The sequence below is a fragment of the Phascolarctos cinereus genome, unplaced genomic scaffold (assembly GCF_003287225.1).
Source record: "Phascolarctos cinereus isolate Bilbo 61053 unplaced genomic scaffold, phaCin_HiC Scaffold_4;HRSCAF=312, whole genome shotgun sequence".
NCBI lineage: Eukaryota > Metazoa > Chordata > Mammalia > Diprotodontia > Phascolarctidae > Phascolarctos > Phascolarctos cinereus.
The window spans coordinates 252207239-252215810 of NW_027555847.1; the positions used below are offsets into that span (position 1 = coordinate 252207239).

Here is an 8572-nt window from a genome sequence, read left to right on the forward strand (position 1 = left end):
CTTTTCATCTTCCTTTTTATTTGTTAAGCTCCTTGTTGGTGAAGGCTGACTTCCTTTTTGGTTATATTTGTATTTCCAGTGCTTAGCACGGTTTATGATAATATATTAATATGCATTAATTAATGCATATTGACTGTTGACCAACCAGCCACTTGGTTTCCTGTTGCCTCTAGGACAAAATATAGACTACCTTTATTGGCATTAAAAGTGCTTCATAATCTGATTCTGGACTACTTTCCCAGGCTTATTTCTTTCTTTAAAAATAAATTTTATTGATATATCTTAAATTCACTCAAATTTCCCAGCTTCCAGAGCTACCCTTTGTAAAAATAATTTTATTTAAGAAAAGAAAAGAAAAATTCACCAAAACTCATTACTATATAAAAAAAAAATCTGATGTTATATGCAGAGTTCTATAGCTGTGGGCCTCTCTCTTTTCTGAAAAGGAGTGGTAGAGATGTTCTCATATCTCTTCTTTTAGGCCAAGTTTGCTCTTTGTAAATTTTCAACATTCATTTAAAAAATACGTTTTGTTGATCTTTTGTTTTTACATAATCTAAAATTTCCCCTGTATCCCTTCCTTCCCTTTCACAGAAAGCCACCAATTTTAAGAAATAATTTTAAAAAGACAAAAAAGAGGAAAAAGAGAAAAAATTCAGCAAAACTAATTAATACACTTTAAAAAATCTTAAAATATATGCAACATTCTGTACTCATGGACTTTCCACATTTGCAAAGGACTAGGAAGGGGTGTTTTTTCATACCTTCTCTTCGGGGCCAAGCTTTTGTTGAGGAGATAGTAGGTATTTTGGCACTAAGAAGGGACATAAGCACTCAAAGCATCATGAGTCCGGCAGTTTATTACTCACAGACATGCAAGCATGTGACTCTCTTGACCTATAGTCCTATGAGCACGCAATGGTGGCTGGGGTCGGATGTAGTGGAATAAATGACCTAATTAAAAGTCTAGATCTCCTAAGACTCTGCCTTTATACCTAATTGTTGTTTCTGGGCAAATTTATGGGAGTCAGTAGGAAGAGAACCTTAGGGGCAATCAGTAGTTATCTGGACTGGGGACTCCTTGCCACCCCCTTTCCCCCCGCATTTATCAACTACAAGAGCATTGTGATTAGTTTGCTAACCTTACACACATGGATTAGATGAGGTTTGCTAAATTGATCGTTTTGCAGTGTTGCATTCATAACCCTAAATGTACCTGACTAAGCAGTTGTTAGATATATAGGAACTTCCCTGTATGTAGGCAAATCAATGAGTGGTCAAACATGGGGTCACTGCTGTCAGCTAGAGCCAAGAAAATAGCCCAATCCTCATGCTTGTTTTTTTGTGATTTTGCAACATTTACTTTTGATTGTTTTATGGTTGTTATTTTTTCTATTTGCATTGCTGTGATCACTGAGTATAATATTTTCTTATTTCTCTCACTTTGCATCAATTCATGCAAACTTTTCCACACTTTTCTATATTCACAATATTCATTGTTTCTTCTAAAAAAGTAACATCCGATGACATTCACATGCTTCAATTTGTTTAGTTATTCCCCAATCAATAGACATCTACTTTGTTTTCAATTCTTTGTTGGCACAAGAGGTTTCGCTATAAATGTTTTGGTGTATTGGGGATCTTTTTATCTATGACCTCCTTTAGGGATATGCCTAGCCATAGAATGTCTGAGTCAAAGAGTTTGGACGTTTGAGCCATTTAATTTGCATAATTCCAAATTGCTTTCCAGAATGATCATACTAATTCACAGCTCCACCAAAGTGCACTGGTGTGTCTGCCTTTGTACAACCCTTCCAACATGGATAGTTCTCATCTTTTGTTGTCTTTACCATTGTGTAGGGTGTGAGATAAAATCTCAAGGTTCTTTTGATTTTCATCTCTTTTATTAATAATGATTTAGAGCAATGGTATCACACTAAAATAAAAATGGGTTAGAATAGAAATGGGTTAAAATGGGCTGCATGTTGGCAGTTTAAAAAACATATTGTTATCTATGTTTTATTGTACTTTCATTTGTGTTGCTAAATATTGCCCAATTACGTTTTAATCTGATTCCAGTCACACTTGAGAGTATTGTGGGCCACATGTGGCCCAATAGGCTATGTATTTGACATGTCTGATTGAGAGTATTCTTTCATATGATTGTTAATAATTTGTATAATTGCTAATAATTACTGCTAGTCATCCTGACTTTTGTCTTGCCACTGGACTTTGCTGACTCTGAAAGAGATAGTGAGGTTGATGAATTTATGTAACTTTGCCTCACTTAAATCCAACTCATGCACAAGTCAAAATATCACTGTCATTGATGACGAAAAGGACAAACAACAGCGGTAATCTACAAATCTTCTTTTGAGAACTCTTTATTTGTATCCTTTGATCATTCATCTATCTAATGGGGAATTGCTTTTGGTCTTCTATATTTCTATTAGTTATATATATGTCATGTTATATAATGTATTATATTTAGATATAATTATTGTATTTACTATAATTACATTAAACATATGTTAATTAATTATATTAATGTTATATAATGTATTATATTAATATCTAACATATACTCACATATACATAAATAAAATCAAACTATTATCTGAGGAATCTGATACATGGATTTTCCCCAGTCAACTACTTCCTTTTCATCCTAAATTTTGCTTCTCTAAACACTTTTCAATCACATATAACCAAAATTACTTATTTTATCTTTTGAATTCCCTCTATCCCTTGTTTGGTTGAAAATTCATCTTATAAATTCATTGCTATCTAGGTATATGCTTTATTTCTTTCCTTTTTATGTATAATTTTTAATATTCAGTTTACAGATTTATTTTGAATTTGGTGTGGAATATGATATAAGATGTTCTAAGCCTAAAATCTGTCAGACTACTTTCCATTTTTCTCAGAAGGTAATAAATACAGAGTTGTTTTCTAAATAATTTTTCCTTTCAGGTTTATTGAACATTGGGTTATTAAGTTTCATTATTTCTGATTCTCTCTTATGTAGTCTCTTCCATTGATCTACTTTTCTATTTTTAACCAATACCAATGTTTTTGTTGATTACTACTTTTTATAAGATAGTTTAAAGTCTGTCAGTGCCATTACCCCTTATTTCTACATTTTTCATTATTTATTTTTATATTATAGATCTTTTGTATATCTAAATGAATTTTATTATGATTTTATCCAATTCTATAAAATATCACTTTGGTAGTTTGATTGATATAGCATTAAGACTGTAAATTAACTTTGGTAGCATTATAATTTTTATTATATTGGCATGATGCAATGTCTTTTAGCTCTTCAAATTGTTTTTTATTTCCTGAAAGAGCATTTTCAACCCAATATATGAAAGCATTGAATGTGCTTTGTTAGATTAATCCCAAATATTTTATGCATTTTGTTGTGATTTTGAATGGAATCACCATTTCTGTTATTGCCTCATGGATTTTATTGTTAGTATAAACATATTGATTTTTTTTTAGTTTATTTTGTAGCCTGCAATTTTGCTAAATCTGTATAATTGTCTCAATTAGTTTCTTTGCTAATCTTCTAAGATTTTCCAAGGCAGCCATCATGTCATTAGCAAATGAGAGTTATTTAGTCTCCTCTTTGCCTATCTTACACTTTTATTTTCTTTCTCTTATTTCTTTCTATTGCTATTCTTAGAATTTATGGAAAATGTAACAAATTAGAGTGGAGGATACAGCATTAAATTTGCTTTATTCATGCATTTATTGAGAAATCTTCTGGTGAATCTCCATTGCACATGATACCTGTTTTTGATAGATAGATACTATTAATAATTAGATTACATATTTATTTTGAATTTGTTGGTAGATAATAATAACTTTTTTTCAAATATGTGTAGGAGTATAGGATATATTCAGGGAAGACTAGTACCTCTGGTATGACAGCTGCTGAGCCCTTTTCAGGGCTGCTTTCCATTTGTGGTATCCTTCTGTTTCACCCAACCCTCACCTGTAGCTCTAGGAAATTGTAGCATGCACAGTGGCTCCACCCTGGTAAATCATTTCAGTAGACAGGCTAAACCAGGATGAGGATTACTGAGGGATCTCAGACCTATTGGTGAGTTAGGAAGGTGTCTACTACAACCATATGAAGACTTCCTCGGTGGAATGGGTGGATGAGAATAATTTGTTCCAATGGCCATGAAGGCAGCTGAAGCAGGTGCTGTGGAGTACTTAGAGCTTGATTAGACATTGAAGACATAAATGGTCATCCACTGCATCTTGAGTCATCATCGGTCATCTTGACTCTGTCCTGCCACTGGACTGTGACAACTCTGGAAGAAAGAGGGAGGCTGATGACTTCATGCAACTCTGCCTCACTTAAATCCAACTTATACACGAATAAAAAGAAAATCACCCATACCATTTTTACCTATCTTAAAGTCCTGTGATGACAGGCAAGTGACAAAGTAGCAGGTGCAGACACACTGGGAGCTGTAGTCACAACCTTATACACAAAAACTTCTGCAAAGATGATTCCACTCACCATCTGTACATGGAACGTGTGCACACTTATAGACAACACAAAATCCAGTAGACATGAAAGATGAATGGCCCTTGTTTTGAGAGAACTGAACATGTATCACATCCAAATAGCAACTCTAAGTGAAACAAGGCTGGAAAATGAAGACCAGCTTACTGAAGTTGGAGCTGGATTTTTCTGGAATGGCTATAGTGAATGGGAACACTGTGAAACTGGTGTAGGTTTTGCAATCAAAACTAAACTAGTCAACAAGCTTGTATGCCTACCAAGAGGAGTGAATGACAGGCTCATGATAACGTGATTGCCACTTATAGGAAAGTGCTGCACCACCATCATCAGTGCCTCTGTTCCCCTCATGATGAACCCTGATGAGGTCAAAGAAAAAATTTATGAGGAATTGGAGACCCTTATCATCAATGTGCCAAAAGAGGACAAGTTTATAATTCTGGGTGACTTGAACGCTAGAGTAGGCTCAGACTACCAGACTTTGCAGAGAGTCATTGGGAGGAATGGAGTTGGAAATAGCAACAGCAAAGGTCACTTACTACTGAAGATTTGTGTATTTCATGACTTCATCACCAACACTGTCTTCCTTTTACCTAATGCAATAAAACTTTGTGGATGCGTCCTTGCAGCAAACATTGACATTTAATAGCCTACATGATTTTAAGGAGAAGAGACAGACAGGATGTAAGAGTGATGAAGGCAAAGGGTGGTGCAGTGCTAGACTTGATCATAGACTTATAACCTCTCCAAGCTAAATATTTGCATTCAAAAAAAGGCAGCTGAAGCAGGCTCTGTGGAGTACTTAGAGGCAAGGCAAAATGACTATCAGAATTAATGTCAACGCTTCTCTGAGGGGGACCAGTTTGTTGCTAACTTAAAGAGAAAGTTGAGCTAACACACAGTTGGCAATAGTGGAGCAGAAAAGGAGCGGCCAGCTTTCAGAGATTTGGTGTACAGCACTGCTTTTGTTCATTTGGGTCAGAACACTTGCAAACATCAAGACTGGTTTGAAGAAAATGATGGGGAAATTCAGAAGCTGCTAAATGAAAAAGAAGAGCTCCACAGGGTTTACCAGCAGGCTAGTTTATCCATCTCTAAGAGGGCAGCATTTAACTCTATCAAAAGTGAAGTGCAAGCAAAGCTTAGAGAGATTCAGGATTCTTGGCTCAGTAAGAAGACAGATTAAATTCAGTTTCATGCTGATAGCAACAATCCAAAATGATTTTATGATGCCCTGAAGGCTATTTATGGTCCAAAGAGGTATGGTACATCTCAACTACTCAGTGCTGTTGGAGCCATGTTGATTAGTGATAAGGACATGATCCTAGAGAGATGGGTTGAACACTTCCATAGTGTTCTCAACAGACCATCATCAATCAATGCTGAAGCCATCGACGGTTTACCTCAGGTTGAAGCCAATCCCTCCCTACCTGAAGTTCCAGCTGAAGAAGAGGTTTTGAAGGCTGTTCAGTTCCTTTCATGTGGCAAAGCACCTGGTATTGATTCCATTTCATCTGAGATTTACAAGGTTCCATTGTTCACACAAAGATCCATTGTTCACACAAAAGCTGACTGAAATTGTCCTGGTTATATGACACGAGGAGGTTATACCCCAGAAGTTCAAGGATGCCTCCATTCTCCATCTCTAAAAAGGTAAAGGAAATACATTGTTCTCTGACAATTACAAGAAGGGGGTCTTTCTCTTAGTAACTGCTGGCAAGATTCTTGCCAGAGTCCTCCTCAATAGGCTGATCCTTCACTTGGAAGATGGTCATTGACCTGACAGTCAGTGTGGCTTCATAAATGGCCAAGGAATGATCCATATGGTGTTTGCTACCTGACATTTCCAGGGACAAAACAGAGGTTTGTACACAACATTTGTAGATCTGACCAAGACCTTTGATACTGTCAGTAATGAGGGCTTATGGAAAATTATATCAAAATTTGGTTGCCTAGAGAAGTTCATCAGTATTGTACATCAATTTCGTGATGACATGTTCACCTGGGTTCTGGATAATGGATTATGCTCCTGCACTTTCCCAGTCACCAATGGAATAAAATAAGGTTATATGCTTGCTCCCATGCTTTTTAGCATGGTGTTTTCAGCCATGAACTAAATTGCCAAGCACTGAAATTCTTTTTTTTTTAATTGACCTTTTAATAGAAAACAGGACTTTATTTGCCAGGAAGGATGATGCCATCATACTTCTGCTGGAACCAGCGCATGGCTTCCTCTTTGCCAATTCTGTGTTTGGCCCCAATGCAGCCTGTCCTATGCTTCTTATCTGCAATGCTGAACCTGGGCCTGTCCAGCACCACACAGAAGTCCAAGCCATAGATGCCGATGCTTGGGTCGTTTTTAATCCCCAGATCGATATGCTCTTAGATCCCAAAGCCAAAGTTGCCAGCATCTAAGAAGTTATTTTTCCTTAACTCATATTCTTGCACCTTCAGCCCGTTCTCCAAAATATCTTTAGCTTTGGCCCCATGGACTGTACAGTGAATGGCAATCTTCTCGTTTCTCCTGATTCCAAAAGATCTGACAGTATAGCAAGCTTTGGAGAACACTGGGGTTTGGCCGGTGAGGTGCTCCAACACTTTGGCCACCCAGGTCAGTCAGTCCCCACTCTCCCCAACACAGACGTTGAGGCATAGCTTATGGATGTGCAGTTCCCACATGGGATTTTCCTTTTCACCCTGATCTTGCACAATGGTGGAGAACTGGAAGAGAGCAAGTACTGAAATTCTACTGCAGAGAATGCAACTGTGATGGGTTGGCCACATTGTTCGAATGCCAAATGTTTGCTTGACAAAAAGACTATTTTATGGAGAACTCACACAGGGCAAGTGCTCACATGGTGGTCGGCAAAATCAATACAAGGACGCTGTCAAGGTCTCTCTTAAGAACTTTGGAACTGATTGTGTGACATGGGAGACACTAGCACAGGGCTGCCCAGCATGGAATGCCCTCATCAGAGAAGGTACTGTGCTCTGTGAGCAAAGCAGAATAGGAGTAGCTCAAAAGAATTGTGAGATGCATAAATTTAGAGAATCCACCCCCCCCCCAAAATGTTCACATGGACCATTTCTGCCCAACCTGTGGTAAAGCATTCTGAGCTCATATTGGTCTGATCAGCCATAGTCAGACACTCTGTAACTTGGCCCTAACCTAGTGATGTCATTTTGGTCCTCTTCCAGAATGAACAATGATAACCAATCATTTTTTTTTTAAAAAAAACCCCTCTGTGTCCTTGCTTTTGAGGGTTTGTTTTTAAAGCATAGTAGACTATTATGCTTCATCAAAGGCTTTGCCTGCAAATATGAAGAGGTTTTGTGGTTTGGGATGTTCGGGTTTTTTTCCTCAGTACTATGTTGTTTATTTTCCTAATGTCAAACCATCCTTACATCCCTGGTATAAATCCAACTTGTTCAAAATGAATGATTTTCTTGGATAAATCACTATATTCTTTTTGACAAGATGTTATTTAATGTTTGAATCAGTATTCACTAATATATTGGTCTATAGTTCTCCTTCTTAAAAATTTGGGTCTGTAAAACACTTGCAAGGCCCTACATGGACTAGTTAATTCCTCTTAGGCCTTATGCCTGGAGATGAGGTAAGTAATGCCAGATGAACAGTGCCTTGATAATGTAGCCCGATTATCTAGACTTCCCTTACTTTTGACATTTATACATCTAACGTTCAAGTGGTGGTCAGAAGAAGCAATAGAAGGACACTCTTTGCGTCTCTCTTAAGAACTCTGGAATTGATTGTGTGACATGGGAGACACTGGCACAGGACTGCCCAGCATGGAATGCCCTCATCAGAGAAGGTGCTATGCTCTATGAGCAAAGTAGAATTGAAGTAGCTCAATAAAAATAGGAGATGTGCATATTTAGAGAATCCACTCCAAATGTTCACATGGACTGTTTGTGCCCAACCTGTGGTAGAACATTCAGAGCTCACATTGGTTTGATCAGCCACAACTGGACACACTATAACTTGACTCTAGCATAGTGATGTCATTT

At 37.2% G+C, this 8572-nt stretch overlaps 1 pseudogene; it reads right to left on the reverse strand.

Moving 5' to 3' along the window:
- Positions 1 to 6698: 6698 nt before the first annotated feature.
- LOC110202658 (large ribosomal subunit protein uL5 pseudogene) lies at positions 6699 to 7327 on the reverse strand (annotated as a pseudogene).
- Positions 7328 to 8572: the final 1245 nt, after the last annotated feature.